Consider the following 17,674-nt stretch of genomic DNA (forward strand, 5'->3'; position numbering starts at 1 on the left):
TCCGTCCGTCCCTCCCTCCCTCCCTCCCTCCCTCCGTCCGTCCGTCCGTCCCTACCTCCCTCCCTCCCTTCGTCCCTCCCTCCCTCCGTCCGTCCGTCCGTCTCTCCCTCCCTCCCTCCCTCCCTCCGTCCGTCCGTCCGTCCGTCCGTCCGTCCGTCCGTCCGTCCGTCGTGTATTGAGGTACTCGATGCCCGACACTGCGCATACTGCACACTGCGACACTGTGCACACTCGAACTGAGCTACTGTAGGCTATCTGAATGTACAGTGGGCCGTAGACGTCTTGACATCAGACATCTTGAGCGTAATTAGTGCTTTTTGTGCTGGAATAGGAAGCGATGAGAACGGGTTGGAGACGAAAACTTCGACCATGCTGATAACTGTGTGCATCATACGAGAATTTCGTGGATAGGTAGTTGAGGTAGAAAGGAAAGTAGCTACAGCTAACAATAATATTTCGAGAACAGAAAAAATGCACCTTGAGCTGGTTCGATGCGTGCGGAGGAAATATGACTTCGGTTGGGGTGTAATTCATTATAATGTCACTTTGGGTGGAACAGTGTAGCAGAGACTGGGTGAGGAAAACTAGATATCAAAAACCGAAAAAAAAACAGAGAAAAAAATTCAGGGGAGCACTTTGTTGACCTAAAGTGCGGTGAGGCGAAAGCCTTAAGCGCAGTGTTGCTGCTTGTGTCACTGATGTGTTAAGATGTTAAACTTCGCCTAGAACGAAACGCGACAGCGTCTTGCAACGCTGCCAGGGAGTCCACAGAACGCCATCGCCCGTTCGGTTCTATGCTTTGCTCGTCGGCAAATTGGTTTTTGAGGAAAGGAAATTATCTGTCTCGCATACCTCGGTGGACACCTGAACCTCGCCGTAACGGGAAGGGAGGAAGATGGGAGTGAACGAAGACACCGTATTCACTAGACGCGCCTTTGTTCATTCCAAACCATCGAGCAGGCATGGCGGAGTGGTAGCATGCTCGTTTCTCACTCCAGAGACCGGGGCTCGATTCCCGAACTCGACCAATTCAATACTTTATTTTATTTATTTATCTAGCCTGATTAGAAAGATTAATTAGGCTAATTTGGTAAATTGAGCAATTAACTAAACTCATTCCCACTTACTTGGAGCATCACTATGCGACCCCTTTAATTGGTCGCATGGTTACTAGCCAAGCTCGCCGCAGCTCCGCCGGAGCGGAGGAAGAACCTCCATCGATGAGACGAGTTGGGCCCCCAGCTCTCCTCTTGTCGTGACGTCACGCGGTCACGTGGTAGCGCGCCGCAGCTCCGCCAGGGCGAAGGATGAACCTCCATCGATGGCAGAAAAGTGCAAGCAGTATTGCTTTCGCAATAAAAAGCTCTACCCTATAGTGCGGTCTGCCCCATAAACCTTCACAACGGTAGAAAAAAAAGACAAATCGTTAGAGAATACGGCCTAAGCTGAGGTCTGATAAGCGTGAATGCTCTTGTGAAGGCACACTTTAAAACACCCGCCATTGACTGAATTATATGTTTAGGAAGCGTATAAATAATGAAAAGAGCAAACATAAGGAGACACAGCTCCAAAGTCAGCACGAAGTGGGCAATGAGTGCAAGGTATATTGCCAGGAAAAGGTAGAATTACAAATTTTGGCTCAGAAACAACTCGCAGACTGAAGTGATATATCAGTTGGTCACTGAAGAAGCTATGGTCCGCCCAGAAAATTCTGCGACCTCTAAACAATACGGGAGGAAAGACTCAGACAAATGAGGTTCGTATTCAATATCTGAACAGAATCTTCACGGGAGAAGGCGTGCTACATTACTGTACATTGAATTACAGCCAAGTCACTTAAGAAAGCAACGGAGGCAGAACAATGTCAGCTAGAGGAGCCTAAAAAGGATACCCCTAATTACGAGTGACAAAACAATGCAAAATTTTCAAATCAACTTCTGCCCAAAAAACAAGAAAGCACCGGCGAAGCAATGTAAGAGGTGGCCAGGAAATTTCTCGTGATATTTTTAATGCGCGAAGGGAATCTTATGGCCAAAGTGCGCCATGCACAATGTACTTCATTGTACACTAGGTAGAGTTGCTAGGGTTAAAGAACCATTTTCTAAGCATTTCATCCCACAGAAGTCGAGCACCAGGCGAGGGAAAGCTTGTATCTGTTGGAATTCTGCGGGTGCCCGACGGCACTGGGGATCGAACCATGCTCCTCCCACATATGAAGCGGATGCTCAAATTATTAAGCCACCGCTACTTTACCGCGCAGAGTCAAATGCTACAAATCTCAGGACGGAGCAAAATGGTATGCTGCAATAATGTTAACATCTCAAGATGGTGAGATAAGGTCAGCATTATAGTGGCCCGTTACACTGTCGACGGCAGATTATGTAGGTGGGTAATGCAAGCAATGATATTGCTTGCAATACCAAGGCCTGACAAAGGCAGACGTGCAATTTAAATGGGAAGCGCCGCAAGTGGAAGCCTTCAAGGAACTTCAGCGTCGTTTACAGTCCCCACCGATCCTGGCGCACTTCGATGAAAACGCCGAGAGTGAAATTGATACCGGCGCGAGTAGTGTGGGCCTAGGCGCTCTCACCGTTCAGAAAACTGACGGAGTGGAGAAGGTCATCGCTTACGCTAGCCGTTCCCTGTCCAAAGCCGAGGCTAATTATTCGACAACCGAGAAGGAGCGCCTTGCCATCATCTGGGCTACGTCAAAAATCTGCCAATACCTGTACAGACGACCATTCAAGGTGGTCAGCGATCACCATGCGCTGTGCTGGCTTGCCATTTTAAAGGACCCCTCCGGCCGCCTCGCTCGATGGAGCCTGCGCCTCCAGGAGTTTGACGTCACCGTCGTTTACAAGTCCGGACGCAAGCACTCAGACGCCGAGTGCCTGTCACGAGCCCCTGTGGATGTACCACCGCCGGACAACGATGAGGACGCCTTCCTGGGACCCATCAGCTCCAGCACGTTTGTACAACAGCAAAGCTCGGACCTCGACCTAAAATGCATCATCGAGTACTTGGAAGGCAAGGTTTCTTCACCACCCGCCTCGTTCAAGAAAGGATTATCTTCGTGCTGTTTACAGAATGATGTCCTCGTGAAGAACTTTGCAGCGAACAAAAAAGCCTACCTCCTTGTTGTACCTGCAAGTCTGCGCGGAGAAGTTCTTCAGGCTTCACAAGAAAAGCCGACAGCTGGACATCTCGGGTTTTCTCTCACTCTCCGCCGCATTCAAGACAAATATTACTGGCTCCGACTCTCTGCCGATGTCGCACATTATGTGAAAACCTGCCGAGATTGTCAGCGACGAAAGGCCCCTCCAACCCGACCAGCAGCATTCAGGTCTGTGGGTAAAAAGGCGCACGTATCACAGAGTGTCGAGGGTAGTATGACCCTGTACAAAAGGACCAGTTTATCAAGAGAAAGAGTAGGAGGAGCATGGTCATAACAAAGCAGAAGGCACGTGAAGACAAAACAACTATTATTTAGCTCGAAGCATGCGGAAAAGGATAGCCAAGCAGGGATTACGTTTGGAAACGCCGTTGGATGTTTGAAGTCACGAGTACCATCCGTAATAAAGGTAAACGAAAAGGCGCTTAAATGACTACCATTGGGGGCTGCGCGAGGACAGAGCAGCGCGCGCCCACGCCCAGAAAAGTTTCTTAAGCACGTTGACACTCAAAGGTGCACAGTATACAGGAGATTAGCTAACGGTACTTTGAGTCCACACAAGAAGGGGAAGAGGAAGTACTATGCAGACATCGCCAGCGTTCGAGCGATGTACTTCGTCGCGAGTCTAGCTTGCCTCTGAGTGTGCACAGAGTTTGCTGCCGTACCGTTTTGCACCCCGTTGGCTGCCTATCGCTGTGCCGTCGATTTGCTGTCGGAGGCGCTGCTTCTAGTGAAGGATCAAAAAAGCTGGCACGCAGTGCCGGTTGTCTCAAGATGCCCACAGCTGCAATGGGACTTCGCTCAAAGACCGCTAGAACTCTGTAGACAACAGTGTGAAACTGTGCACATGTAATGAAGGTTTACGGGATCTGCTCACCGTTCTATAGGCGCGAACAGAGGTGGTGTAGCACGTGCAAGCTATCCATAGCCAGCTGTTACAAAAAAGTGGATATTTCCTTCAAAGCGGTACAGGAATATTTATGAATGAGATGAGCATACTAAAGGAGAAAAGCAGGGTAGAATGTGAAAAAGAAAACTGGTTTTTGCGAGCTTAAGGGCAACAAACCAAGGGGTATAAGCAAACACGTAGTGAGGATTGCTACTGGTACCAATGAGAGATAGAGCGGAGTGAATGAGAAAGAAGCGCCCTGAAGGACAACACCGCTTAGAGAGGTGATGTGGTGCATTGCCTAATGGCACATATAGGGAGTTCTCTCACTCCGGTCGGACCGAAATCTGCTTCTCAGAGTAAAACAAGCCAACAAGAAATGACAGAGCAGAAAAGAATCGGGCATACAAAAAGCAAGGAGCAAAAAGGAGACGTAACGTGCAGGTGTACGGGTGGGAAGACAGCGGAGGAGAACAGAAGGGTGTACGGTAAGAGCACTCTGTCTTGTTCAGATTTACGACGGAGGAAGAAGAAATAAAAGCCCGCGAAACGGGAGGAACCAGATACGCGGCAAGCAGTGGCGGCGGCTTCTCCACTTCTGGACGAAGGATGGAAGAGCGCTCGGCAGCTCCTCGGACCCCGGCGGTCATCCATTAGACGAAGACGAATTGCCTACGAGTCGCTGCGAGGCTGCGGAAGACGAGAGCGCGAAGCTAACGCAGCGCCGCCTCGGGATTACTCCCCAGATCGGAGAGCGCGAAAGGGGACGCGGAATCGTGTTCGACAAGGCTGAAAGAGAAAGGGGGCGTCGAAGTTTGACTAACGCGGACCATAAGACGCAGTGTCAGTGCGGTCACGCGCACTCTTTCCCGCTGCGAGATCGCTTCGTGCCAGGGAAGCAGCGCAAGCCACTGAACACTGACACAGCCTGCGACGATTGCTGAAACGGTGATATCAGGACTTCCTTAGATAGACCGCCTGCTGTAATGCATGACTTTTATAAGATGGTTCGACTCTGGGATCACAAAACTGATACCAAGGATTGCGGAGCTTGGCTAAAGGTGTAGCAGCGCTTTGTGATCAATTTTTGGGGGTGGGGGGGGGGGGGGGGGGGGGGGGGGGGACTTGGAAGGCAGAGCATCAATTAAGCCGCAACATGCAAATACTGAAAATGGCATCCTCTCACTGTGCGTAATATACAGAACTGTTTTCACTGTTCAGGTATTTGATGTCGTGACTTCATTCCTCATGATTAGTAGAGCGGTCACTTGCAGCCATTGCACAGTAATGTTCTTTGGTTCAGTACCTGCATCCACCCCCTCTGTACCGCCCCATAGGCCGCGAGGAAAAATACATAAATAGACGCGGTTTCCGCCACTATGTCACACAGTTTGCAGGCTGTGATAGCTGAAACGTTGTTGTTCACTTAATTCTCGTGGACGGAGTTTCCTATAAAGTATGAGAGCACTTGCTGGTGATATCGAGCAGATATAAGCCGCGCCATCGCATTCTCACTCTAAAACATCCTGTAATTGCCTTTTGGGCCAGGAAGCAAAGAAAGATACATGCCGTCCTTTCAGGCAGGAACCATACTTACGGCATCTCGATTCCGAGGCGGCTGCTCAACCACTTGTGCCTTAAGACCACCAGCGCCAGCATGCACACGAGGAAAGAGCTGCAGATGGCCCAGCGCATGGAGCCTTGCGCAGGCCGGATAAAAAGGGTCTGATTCGACTGTGGACAGGAGGATGCTGATGGCGATGAGCATGCAGCGGGCGTATGAAAACCAGGGATGCTGATGCCGGCTTTAAAACACATTTGACGCTTAATTCTACTCTGACTATAGGATAGGCAGTACGTTTTCTCTCACCTGAGCCATGCAAACTTTTCACGTGCATGACAAGCAAAGTGGATCAGAAGACTAAAGGGGACTTTATTCGAAGTATTTTTTTGCACACCCTGCTGTCATATTTTTTTCTTGCATTATTGTGCGCACCTACTTATTTGTTTTCTTTGCTGCTGTAATTGAGGTGTAATATGTGCATGACTTGTAAAAAATGGTTATTATATTAATATTAAAAATTAAGCCTGACGCAGTGAAAACGAAAGAGTGGCATTCCTTACATTTAAATTGCCTGCTATGTAACCAGGCGTTGCTAGGCCGAACATTGTTCGCATCGAAGCCGCAGCTGATGCTGCTTTGTAACGAGGCACTGCCGATCATGAGATCCATAATCTTGTTGCTAGTATACTATTGAATAATGTAAATAAATATAAGGTAGGGTTGGTTTCCGCCTCCCGCAAGGAAGCACATGAGGAGAGCGGTGTTGCGAGGCTTTATTTAGTTAGGTACGCTTTACTGCATGAAAACAATGTGGCGTGTAAAATGAATACAAGAGACTGAAGGTCACCCTCGAGCGCACCCGACGTTCACCTCATCACTCGTTCTTACAACCCGCTGCCAACACGTACCCATGGCCGCGCAGGCGACCCGTCTCCGCGCGCGAAATGTCCTTGAAGAGCGCCGTTAGAGGAAGCACCGCTTGCAGATGCGCGGCGCACCGTTCCAAATATCTAAAGTGTTCCGCTGAACGCTTGTTCAATAAACGCGAACAATAGTGCCATACTTCTGCACGGGATTTTGAAGTTAATGTTCTGACTCTTCAATATAAGAAATAATTCGGTATATCATAGTTCGGTATATCAGCGCTCGACTGTAATTCATCATTTGTAAAAAAATTCTAAGACTTTTGTCGTACTTTTGTCGCGCTTTCAAGCGTCGCTTTGTTGGGAGACACTCTGGAAGCTAGTCTTCCGCTGGCCGGGCCACCCTCACTTACCGGCTGCTATAGATAGGGCAAACTAACGTCCCTTCTGACATTATCAAGTGCCGAAGCAGGGAATCTTGGAGTTTCTTGAATCCTAAAAGAACACGTCAAGCCCGCACCGGTGATGCGTAGGAAGTCCAGTGGGTAGCTAAATCGAACACACCGAGCAAGGCGAACCGTCATTGTGAAAAGCGTATCGGGTAGTCCGGCATCAGTAGTTGTGCCGGTTATGCTGTGCAACTATGCACAGTTGTTTAGTCTCTGTTGCCGTTAAGGATGCAACAATTATTCGCACGTGAGCTAAAGGCAGCGTAGCAGTTGGCTATGTGCGTGCATGCACAGAATGCGCATCAGTCAATTGCTGCGCTAGGTGGAGTGGGCATCACCGCGACCAAGCAGGCGCCGCGTTTGAGTGGAGGAAAAGTTTTTTCACTTTTTTCTTCTTCAGTGCCATGGCTGTCTGTGTTATGCCTTACGGACAACAATACCCATCACTTGAGCTCACAGCGGTGGGATAAACAGGGAACAGACATCCACAGTCCCCGTCGTTTATCGCGCCGTTGCACATGCCTGTCATGTATGCAAACTAGGGCCAGTCTCATGATTAGGCCTTCACCCTACGCTTCATACCGCCAGTTCTGAAGCCCAGATCCGAGAAGTTGTAATGAGCTTCCCATTCGGGGCTAAAAGGAATCACATGCTCTGATCTACATAAAAATGCGAACGTTTTGCAAGACAGACAATTGCTTAGTGTTGTCAGGATTGGCTTGAGTGCCAACTGATTCACAACAAAATCAACTTGATTTCCTTAAGTTTGCAATAAAGCTTTTACGGCGCTTGCAAATGAAGCCAAAACAGCCAGTGATGCCTGCACACAGTGCGCCCTCCTCACAAGACGACACTTGCACTGTGTGCAGCATACTTCTGTAGCTAGGCATGAAGAAACATTTAAACGGCTTGGTTTGGTCCCAAAGCGACTCAGGCTATGAGGGACGCCGTAGTGGAGGGCTCCAGGTAATTTCGACTACCTTGGGCTCTTTAAAGACCACTGACATTGCACAGTACACGAGCATCAAGCATTTAGCTTCCAGCGAAATGTGGCCGCCGCGGCCGGGAACGAACCCGCGTCTTTCGGGTGAGCAGCCGAGCATCAGAACCACTGAGGCACCGCGGAAGCTCCAGTAGTACAATAAACAAGCCCAGGGTAAACCCTGTTATAAAGCAGCATCTGATGGCTCCTTCTGTAGGCATCTGAACGCATTCTTTTTCGCCGCACACATATAATGAAGTAGCCTGAATAAATGATCGAGGTTGCTAAAAGTTCCTTCTTCTTTACCTCTCCATCGCGCTCGCAAAGCATTACTTTCTTTGATGCACAGTATGAAGATTCGCTTTATCTCCACCGTTCACTTCCTTCTTCTCCTACACTACACCAATTCACCTAAAACCGAGTGGAAATGTCTGCATGCCGAGAAAAAGGAAAGTTGACGCAAGGAAAAGAGAAAAACGGCGCTCGATAAATGTGGTTCCCGACTCGCGTTCCGCCAATCATTCTCCGTTGCTTGCTTTCTAGAGCCGCGTAGCACGAACGCAGACTTTTACCGGTGGTTTATCTGCCGTTTTTCTTTAAAACACCCGTCTCTATGGTTGTTTACCCTGACCTTTCGCTTCCAATACCAGATAGAGGGCAAACAAGCTTTGGGAAGCAACCGGGAGAGAACGACCACAGCAGAGAAAATAGACGAGCGTGTGGCGCACGGGTCACGTGCATAGTGAATCAGAATACTTGAGCAGGCGGTGAAGCTCCGCGAGGGGCCTGCACGCATTGCGGCCTTCGACAGTGCAGCCCTTCAGCAATCGGAGTCTCTCGGGCGGCAACGAGGCTCTTCTTTTTTGTCTTTCCCCGGCTCGAACACATTGATTCATGCGTGAACGTGAGTGGGGGACGGGCTGTTGTGTACGAGTTCGAGAGGGCGTTGCCCGCAGACGGCGGCGTTTTCTTTTTGACTTTGTTACTTGTCGGGCGCCTTCCGTTCCGCGACGTCGGTGCACGAGTTTGCATAGTGCTGGGGTGCTCAGGAAGAATACAGTCGAAGAAGGAGTTTCGAAGCACTTTCTCGAATAAGGTGTCATTTGTGTGGTAAACAATAGCTGCGCACGAGATATGGCGAAGAAGGGACAACGGTGTAAATGCTCTTCGCATCGTAGGCGTCGCCGGGCCCATGATTGCTCGCACTTCTAGGCTTAGATGGAACACGTGACATACGGTGACCAATTCTCGAGACCATTCGATCCTGGGCTTAACCCGTTCCATGTGGCATCACACCCAGTTTGCCAACGTTGCCTTTGGGCTGGTGGCGACCACGGGGGATTTTCATTTACGAAGTACTCCGCCGGCACCGGTTACCACAGAGGAAGTCGCTTATGCCAGTTGTCATATTCTATTGGAAAAAAAAGGGCGCATACATCAGCAAAGATGCGGATATAGTTAGCCAAGAACATATCTACAGAGTTGCGTTAATATGGATGTCCCCAGGCTTGTTTCGCGAATAAATGGCTGAAAGTTATGCGAAAATAGAGATTTACTTTTTTCAGTTGAATGTGCGTGCATCAAAGTGCGCTCTCCGAAAGAATCATTGCTATAGGTTGTGATGGCATGTGATCACCGTTTCCATTCGTACTGTCGTCATGTGCTCCGAAATGCGATTTGAAATGCATCCTTCATTTTGAGTCGTCGTTTCACGTTGTCTCATTAACTTTTCAAGCAGTGGCCAAGGGTGCACGCAGTTCTGGTCTTGGCCTGTCATCAGCCCTAAACCAAAACGGGAGATCCACTTACTTCTGTTTTCACCATGTAGATTAATCTAGAGATCTAAATGGCGAGTGCCTCCAGCTGATGTTGAGGCAAAGATCGCAAAGGCGAATCAATAAAAAGGCGGCACACTTAACATGTGCCTGCACGGCTTTTCTCGATTTCACACTAACTTGGCCACGTCCAAAGTGTCGTGATCACCCATTTTCCTGTACGGTATGGAAACTTACAAGGCATTTACCATCACTGCCACCTGCCGTTTATGTGAACAGTTGTTGGCTACCGGCCAAAAAATATAATCGTGTTCATATTAAACTGAAAAGGGACCGATGTTTTGGTATTTAGAGGGCAAAATAACACCAAAAATCATTTTTTTTAATCTCCACAAGTTGCTTTTGAAAAACACCCTTCGGTTATACGGACTGGACAAAACTGGCTTGGGTTCTTCTCTTAGTGCACATGACTAATCTTCGGGCTAATCTCGAGGGGAGTCGCCGATTAGGAATCACCTCGCTTGAGCCGACACCTGAACAGATCAGATCCAGTCGGCTCCATACATGCGCGCATAGGGCGTCAGTTCCGAGCAAGCCTATTTTCCTTGGAGTAACTAGGTATGTGAGTCATACGTTGATGAAGAAGTTATCGGCGGCTGTGAGGAAATTATCACCCCTATGTCTGTACACATGTATTATACGTGCCTGGTTCACTCTTTCTGCCTCGAGAACCATTCTCAACCTGGTGCTGGTTTATAAGCTCAGCATACCTGTACTGAGCTACTACAGTTGTTGTTCCTTCTGCTTTCTTGCCCTAAAATCGAATTCCGTATTAGCGTTTTAAGCAGACACCCAGATTGTTAAAACAAGCGCACCACGACTCCGTTCGTCTATTACTCCTCGCCGCAGCATATGCGTGTGCGTATTTTCCGATCCAATATGTTTTCTCCAGTGTCATTCGCGGATTGTTCTCGTGTACACATGCTCCACGACGCAAGAGGCGACAACAACACCAAACGAACGCGCTGAGCTCACATATTTCGACTGTTTTCCACTCTCTCCATTTCCGCATCAGAGAGCGACGAACAAACAGCACGAGACACAAACAAGCATCAGCACGCCTCCTCCTAAAGGGTGTCGAAGTTTGCGCCTCTTGCGCAGCGACCTTTGCAGTTTTGATCATGTATTTTGCTGTAAACACAGGCGCCACCCAGCCGCCCCTGCGTGGAAAAAACGTTCGCCGTATAGTAAGTGCACGGCTTGCACTCCCTCTCTGTGTTCGTGCCCGCACGCAAACTAAATAAAAAAGAAAATGAAAGGAGAGAAGCCGCGACCCACACACATGCCGCAGCGTTTTAGTGGCGGTAAAGGGGCGCGACTGGGCGGCGTGTGCGGAGGTTCTTTGTGGAGCCACCCGTCCAACTGATGCAACTTGTCGGTATTCCTTTCACGGCATAAGTCACGTACCGGGGCATTTCGTTTTCGCTGCCTCGCAAATGTCGATTTGGCCGGAACGGGAAAGCACAAGCAGAAAACGTTCGAACGTAGTTTTGTAAGCCGAGATTATGCGTTTCGAGCATCTCCGACTCGGCGGCAGACCCAGAACGCAGTTGAGAAGCAGGCTAAAGGAAGCAAGCGACTGCGGAATAAATTGCTTCAAACGATACGGAGTCTGAAGTTGCCGCCGTCATAGGTACACTTGCCGGCAGAGGGAATTTGACCTGTACAATGGTGGGCTTTTTTTTTGTTTTCTCGTTGCCCACCTTCCAGAACACCGCATGTCAAAGGGGTGCTTTCGAGGGCATTCGCGCGCATTCCTTATTTTAGTGCACAAGCACTAATCCGATGGGTAGCAAGCCCCAGCAAAATCGTTCACTGTCTGTTCGCAGCTCGCCAAGCGGCTCCGTACCGTGGCACCACCTGCCCACCGTTGTCTTTTACGTAGCACAAATCCGTGCTTTCGCACTGATTCGACTGTAGTAAGCATTCCCTGCAGTTTTTTGTTTGCCGGACTTATTTTCTTGACTCCGATAGTGAGCACGTAGGTCTCCTTCACGTCGACCTCAGAGAAAACAAAAGCACGAAGTTGCATGCACCCTCGACGGCCCACCCCTTCAGCGCAGCTGAGGTCTTGCCGATGCCCGATGCTGCATTTTCCTTATTTCTGGGCGTATGCTATCCGACGACAGCCGCGGGTGCTGCTCTGAGGGATGCTATATTTGACGCGGAATAAGGCGCGAGCGCATACGCGGCTTCGCTAATAAGTGCGCTGGGATATCCTATTATCAGTTGGGAACAACGCACTTCCCGGGATCTGCCGGCGGCAGCTGGAACGCGCCGCTCATTAGTGGCCGCCCGTGGATGCGGCGTGCCCCGTGGCAAACTGCGAGCAAGCGAGGTGTCAGAATGGCTCCTGCCCGGCGCACCTGACGGTTTTTGTAGGCGCCAAGGAGTGCATTTGCTGGCATGCCTTGAAGAGAGACTGCGTGCGTCGTCACGGTAGAGCGATTGGCTCTACTGTGGGCAAGCGTACTGTAGACCGCATATTGGCTCAACGTCCCAGGATATCCAAGTTGCTGTCGCTGCGTTCAGCTAAACAATTCGTAACCTCTCTGCACAGTAGTCGGCACATTTTGCGCGTGCACGTTAGCAGGGGGCGAACAAACTCGTTCCTGTATTTAGGCCTACGCACCTCATCTCCCACAAACTCGGACATGTAACCTCCAAATAGAGCCTTCTTTCCTTCATTACAGATTGCTGCCTACGAATGCTCGTTTCTAACCGGATGTTGCCCCAGCTTTATGAAAATTCTCGGATATGAAAGCAAGGTTTTGTACTATCGGGAACAAAAGTGGTATACTCCACACGGCGCCAGCCGGAGCAGCAGAAAACTGTGGCATTTTGGCAAGCTAAAGCATGAACCATCTTTTCTGAACGTCAATCCAATGATAAAGCAATGGTAGTGGTTATGAAGAACTTTAAGGTATCCACATTGAAAGAAACCGCTGTCAAGAAGCAATTGCTGTCTCCCTTCTCAGCGAGCTTGGCCTCGAGCGGTTATGTACGCCGGTTGGCCAGTGCAAGAAATTGCATCTGGAAGTATTTTTAACCGCAAACACCCATAACGTCGACGCACCGTTCCGGGCGATTGTATCGGAAAACTGCACTTTGCAACACCAAGTGTCAAAATATCTACAATGGCAACTTTCATCCTTGTGTCCTTGCGGCACCCTAAGGATTGCCAACTCTGATGCCCTCGTAACCTTCCTAAAGGATTGCAACCCTGGAAATTGTGGGGCCTTCAGTATTGACGTCACAGACCTGTATTACAGCCTCCCGCATGACTGCCTGTTAAAACGTGTGAAAAAGTACTTAACCGAAGATAATGACGAGATGGTGTTCGCCACACAATGCGGATGGTCGGTGGAAAGTTTTCTTGAACTTTTACAGTTTTGCTTGCTTTCCACTTTTGTAGTTCGGGAAGGCACGCTGTTTGCGCAGAAAGCAGGTGTGTGTATCGGCTCCAACGTCGCCCCTGTGATGAGTGACATTTTTGTAATGTACGTTGAGAAGGATTTTCAAACAAAACTGCCCGGTCTGCACCTGAAGTCCTTCAGATATGTTGACGATTATATGGTTTTGTAGAACGCGGGGATTTAGAGGCTCGCATGGGTGATATCCTGAATGTGTTCAGGGAGTGCGGGTCAGGCTTGCAGTTCATTTTCGAGGTTCCAGAGGGCGAGGAATTGCAGTATCTGGACCTCCGGTTGAGTTTCGAAACCTACTATGTATGCTGGAAGTATAACCCGAGGACGACAAAGACTCTTCTCAGTTCTCATTCAGGACACTCAAAATTGGTTAAAAAAAAACAGCATAGTTAGTTCGTGCCTGCGAAGTGCTTTGAAGAAATCATGCCATCATGCCGTCGGCGACAGCTTCCAGTCCCAGTTAACTAGGGTGAAGAATGCCGGATATCGAGACGAAGTAATAAGGGGTGCTTGCTCCCGGCTACTGCAATCATTAAAGCTCCAGGCCGCTCAGCAGGTGCTGGGCGTTCAGCCTGAAAAGAAAAGAGGTGCCGTTTTACCATATGTATACCGCCTCTCACATGGTCTAATGAAAATAGCAAGCAGGTATAATGTTAGTGTTTTCCTTTCAGCCCCAATCAAGCTAAAGCAAGTATGCCCAGCTATTCAAAGAAAGAATGAGGCAGGCAATAGTAATGAGTGTGGCGTCGCACACAGCGCCAAGTTCGTTGCCTGCTGCACAGGTGTGGTGTATACAATTCCGCTCTCCTGCGCGGCCCGTTACATTGGCCAGACCGGACGGTGCCTAAATAAGCGCCAACAGGAGCATTGGAACAAATTAAGAAATCGGGACGCCCTATCATATCTGGTCAAACATTGTCTAGGTTGTCAAGAGATAAAAAAGAAAAAGAAAAAGTGCATTGCTTTGTTTCATCTCGCACAGGTACTGTACAAGCACAAAGATCAGACAACACGGGACGTGGTTGAGGCTTTCCACATTGAAAATGACGAGCAAAATTGCGTCAGCAAACCGTCAGTTTCCTTAATTGATAAGGAGTTGGAATTTCTCCAAAACGCTTGACTGTCGAGCGCATTTTCAAAGGTGTTTTTAGTTGTTTTTTTTTTTGTGTGGGTATCTTCCTGCAAGTTTCCTCCTTCATATCAGAAGGTTTTAACAAATAAAGCCTTTAGTTGCGAGTCACCGCTTGTCCTGTGTCTTTCTTACTCTGGTTCCTCGTCTTTTTTTTTTGCGCAGTGTGTCACCATGAATTTTGCCTTTCGTTCGTCCTTCGTCCTGTGATCAGGATTCGTTCGTCCTGAGATCAGCAGGCTTGCTTATGAAGTTCTTCCAGTGTTAGTTAATAATATACGCCACAAGACATTCGAACTAATGCGATTTTCTCCGCCCGACAATCTGCTCACGGTCGGACCATAGAATTCGTGAACAGTTGCGTACTTAGAGGCACATCACCCACTTCCCGCGACCAACAAAAGTGAAGAGCGATACTCTTTGGCCCCATCGCTAACACAGCAGCCGTTCTAACAGATGTGTATCTTACCATTGTGTGGAGCAAGACTGATGCGTACAATAGATACTTATGTCCGATGTGAGTGGCTATACGTGTCCATTGCTTTGTTGTTTTGCCCTTAATCTTTCTTCCACTCTTTGTTAATGGGATAGCAACCCCGCTGCAGCACCCTTTCCATCGAGGTTTTCGCCAGAATTAACAGCGTCGCATTCGAAGCCTGCCTGCCAATCAGAGACGAAAGGTTGTGCTTTCTTTTCCGGCAAGAGCTCTCTCTCTCCTGGCTGTGAACCACATCTGGCACCAGGGCCTTTTGACGCGCCACTAGCATGCTGCAAAACCTACGCGAAATTTGCCTGTGCCACTCTATAAGACTCGTTGGCTTACGCTTTAGGTGCCACCTCAGAGCTCCCTAGTGAGGCACACATTTCGTGTTTCGTGTTTAATAATGAGGTGCAGGCAGGTTTGCACCACCGTGCCTTATCGGCAAATCTGCTCTGTGCGCCGCTTGAGCGGTAACTTATTTGCTTCGTTACATTGAAAGTGAAAGCCTGCCTTATTAAAGTGCAATTTAAGTGACAACACAATCAGACTCAAGCTGGTTCCGCATCAAATCACTTTCACAAACTTTTTCCCTTCAAGTGCATTTGTGCTGTTGGCATTGCACACGCGCTGCTTGACATTACACACTGCAGGAAATTCTTTTTATTACAATCAATAATTACAACTACAGCAACAACAACAACATGGTGAAAGGAAATCGTTGCAACAGAAAGTCCTATCGTACTACACAGTCGCGACGATGGAAATGTCTGAATTTGTGCCGCTGTTGAAACGACTGTCGAGCTAACAAAATTTTGCAAGTATGCTAACAGTAAGAGATCGAGGCTGTTGCGATAAGGTATTTGCGCCGTACACATTAGATTTTTTTGCCAGAATTCTGCCAGTAGACCCCGATGGTTTCAAAGTAGTTTTCGAAGAAAAAAATGGTGGTTTTGAATTTCTAGCTAAAGCCCGTACGGATCCTACGCAAAAGTGCTGCCATCTGCCATGGCCTGAACGCAACCCAAGGGAGACCATGTTACATGATTCCGCCCTGAACTATGACAGCGTTTTCAAAACTCGGTAAGCTGAACCGCCTGGAGGCTAATGAAGTGAGTGCTGAAATTTAAAAGAGTGCAGTTGACTTTTCAGACAAGAGAACGTTAGGCAGAACTTGCATAAGTCTTAGAAGGTAACGTCTGAATATCACAATTTTAGTCAGCAGTACTTTCGTGAAAAAAAAAACAGAAGTGCTTTCAACGAATACCGAGAACGACAGATTGATCCCACATGACAAATATGGTGGCCTTTTGGCTTCACTTGTGTTCTTAATATCCTTCGTTGGCAAGAAAACGAGCAAAATAAGCCTCGTAAATGAGACTTACTCACAGGGGTACGAATATGCGACAAGAAAAAAAAAACTTTTGCTATTTTTGAGTGTAAGCGGTTTGAATTGAGCAATAAAAAACAGAAGTCTAGTATTGTTTTCTTTCTGTGGGGTTTCACATCCCGAAAAAAACATCAGTTTTTTTGTGCTTACCAAGCCAACTTTTTCGAGCGCTATTGCGATTTGAGTGCCTCTGCCAGCTACTTAGTGTACTTGCACACAGTGCGCAGTTTACCCCTTTTAGCTGCTGCGAGAGCGCGCCTGGGCCAGGCCGGGTCTGTGATCGAACTTGGCGGGCAGGGCCTGGGCTCAGAATAGTGATAATGTAGCAGGCCCGGGCCAGCCGTTGGCTTGAAGCCGCGGGCTTGGGCTGGATTTGGGCTCTGAGTCTCGGGCTCGGGGTGGGCTCGGGCCTCATTCTGAGATCCGAGCAGTGCTCTACTACAAATTCAATATATTCATTATAGTCTTTAGTGACTCAGAGAGTGGAGTAAGTGACCCGTGAGATAACGCTAGGGGCTTCAGGGCAGCAAAGTAAGCAAAATGCTGGCCGCTGAGATCATCAACTATACCCGGCCTCGAGGAGCACGCACTGCTTCTTACTATGGGTAAGCACATATGCCAACATTTCGTACCTGTAATCGCATTCTCCCGTCCGCCCGTGCATTATTCATGACACTATCCTGGAATTTTCCCATCGCAGTGCCAGACGTCATACAGAATTCATTGTTAGCCGAAATGCAGCGAGCAAACAACAATGCTCTTTTTAAGTAGGAAGCGGAGGAGAGATGGTTGTTGGTGCAGATTCCCGTCGTTGAAATACCACATCAACAAAAAAGCAAAGCAATACTTGTGTGCCCCTTTCGTAGAGCTTGTTTTGACGGGAAATATTATTCAGCTGACACCGCGATCCTTGAGCGAAACAGCCAGTGACAACGGGAGAAAATGTGTGTGTCACAATATCCAGTTATGACTGATGCCAATAGGGCATCCGCTAGTTCTGTTTTTTTTCCGAAATAAATGGAAATAAAAGCGTATTGAGACGGTTGAGGGGGTTCACAGGAGCAAATACCGGTTATCCGTCTCGTCTTTGCTACCTTGAGCTCTATCAAAGTATAGAGATGAGTTTGTTATACTAGCTCGGGGAACGACGATTAAGAACCTCCTTTTCGCTGACGAGCATAGGGTGGTGACATTTGAGATGGAAGTGCGAACATCGCCCATGCGGGACATAAACTCTGCAGTTAACATCGAATCAGACATACGGCCCCGCTTTGAAGTATGAAATACACTGCTTACGCGAGCTTCGGCTTCTGATTCCAATGTCGCTGCTCCGCACCAGTTGGCAAAACAGTTCAGAAACAACAGTGCTTCCACATATACAAGCGAGCCTTACCGTTGTCTAATATGTTAGGGGTACAGCTTTCCACTTCTGAATGCTCTTTTCTGTGTGTGTGTTGAAGAAAATCTCAACACCCTGCATTTGTGCTGGTAGCGC

The sequence above is a fragment of the Amblyomma mixtum genome, chromosome 3 (genome assembly GCF_055824585.1).
Source record: "Amblyomma mixtum isolate Tamu chromosome 3, ASM5582458v1, whole genome shotgun sequence".
Taxonomy (NCBI): domain Eukaryota; kingdom Metazoa; phylum Arthropoda; class Arachnida; order Ixodida; family Ixodidae; genus Amblyomma; species Amblyomma mixtum.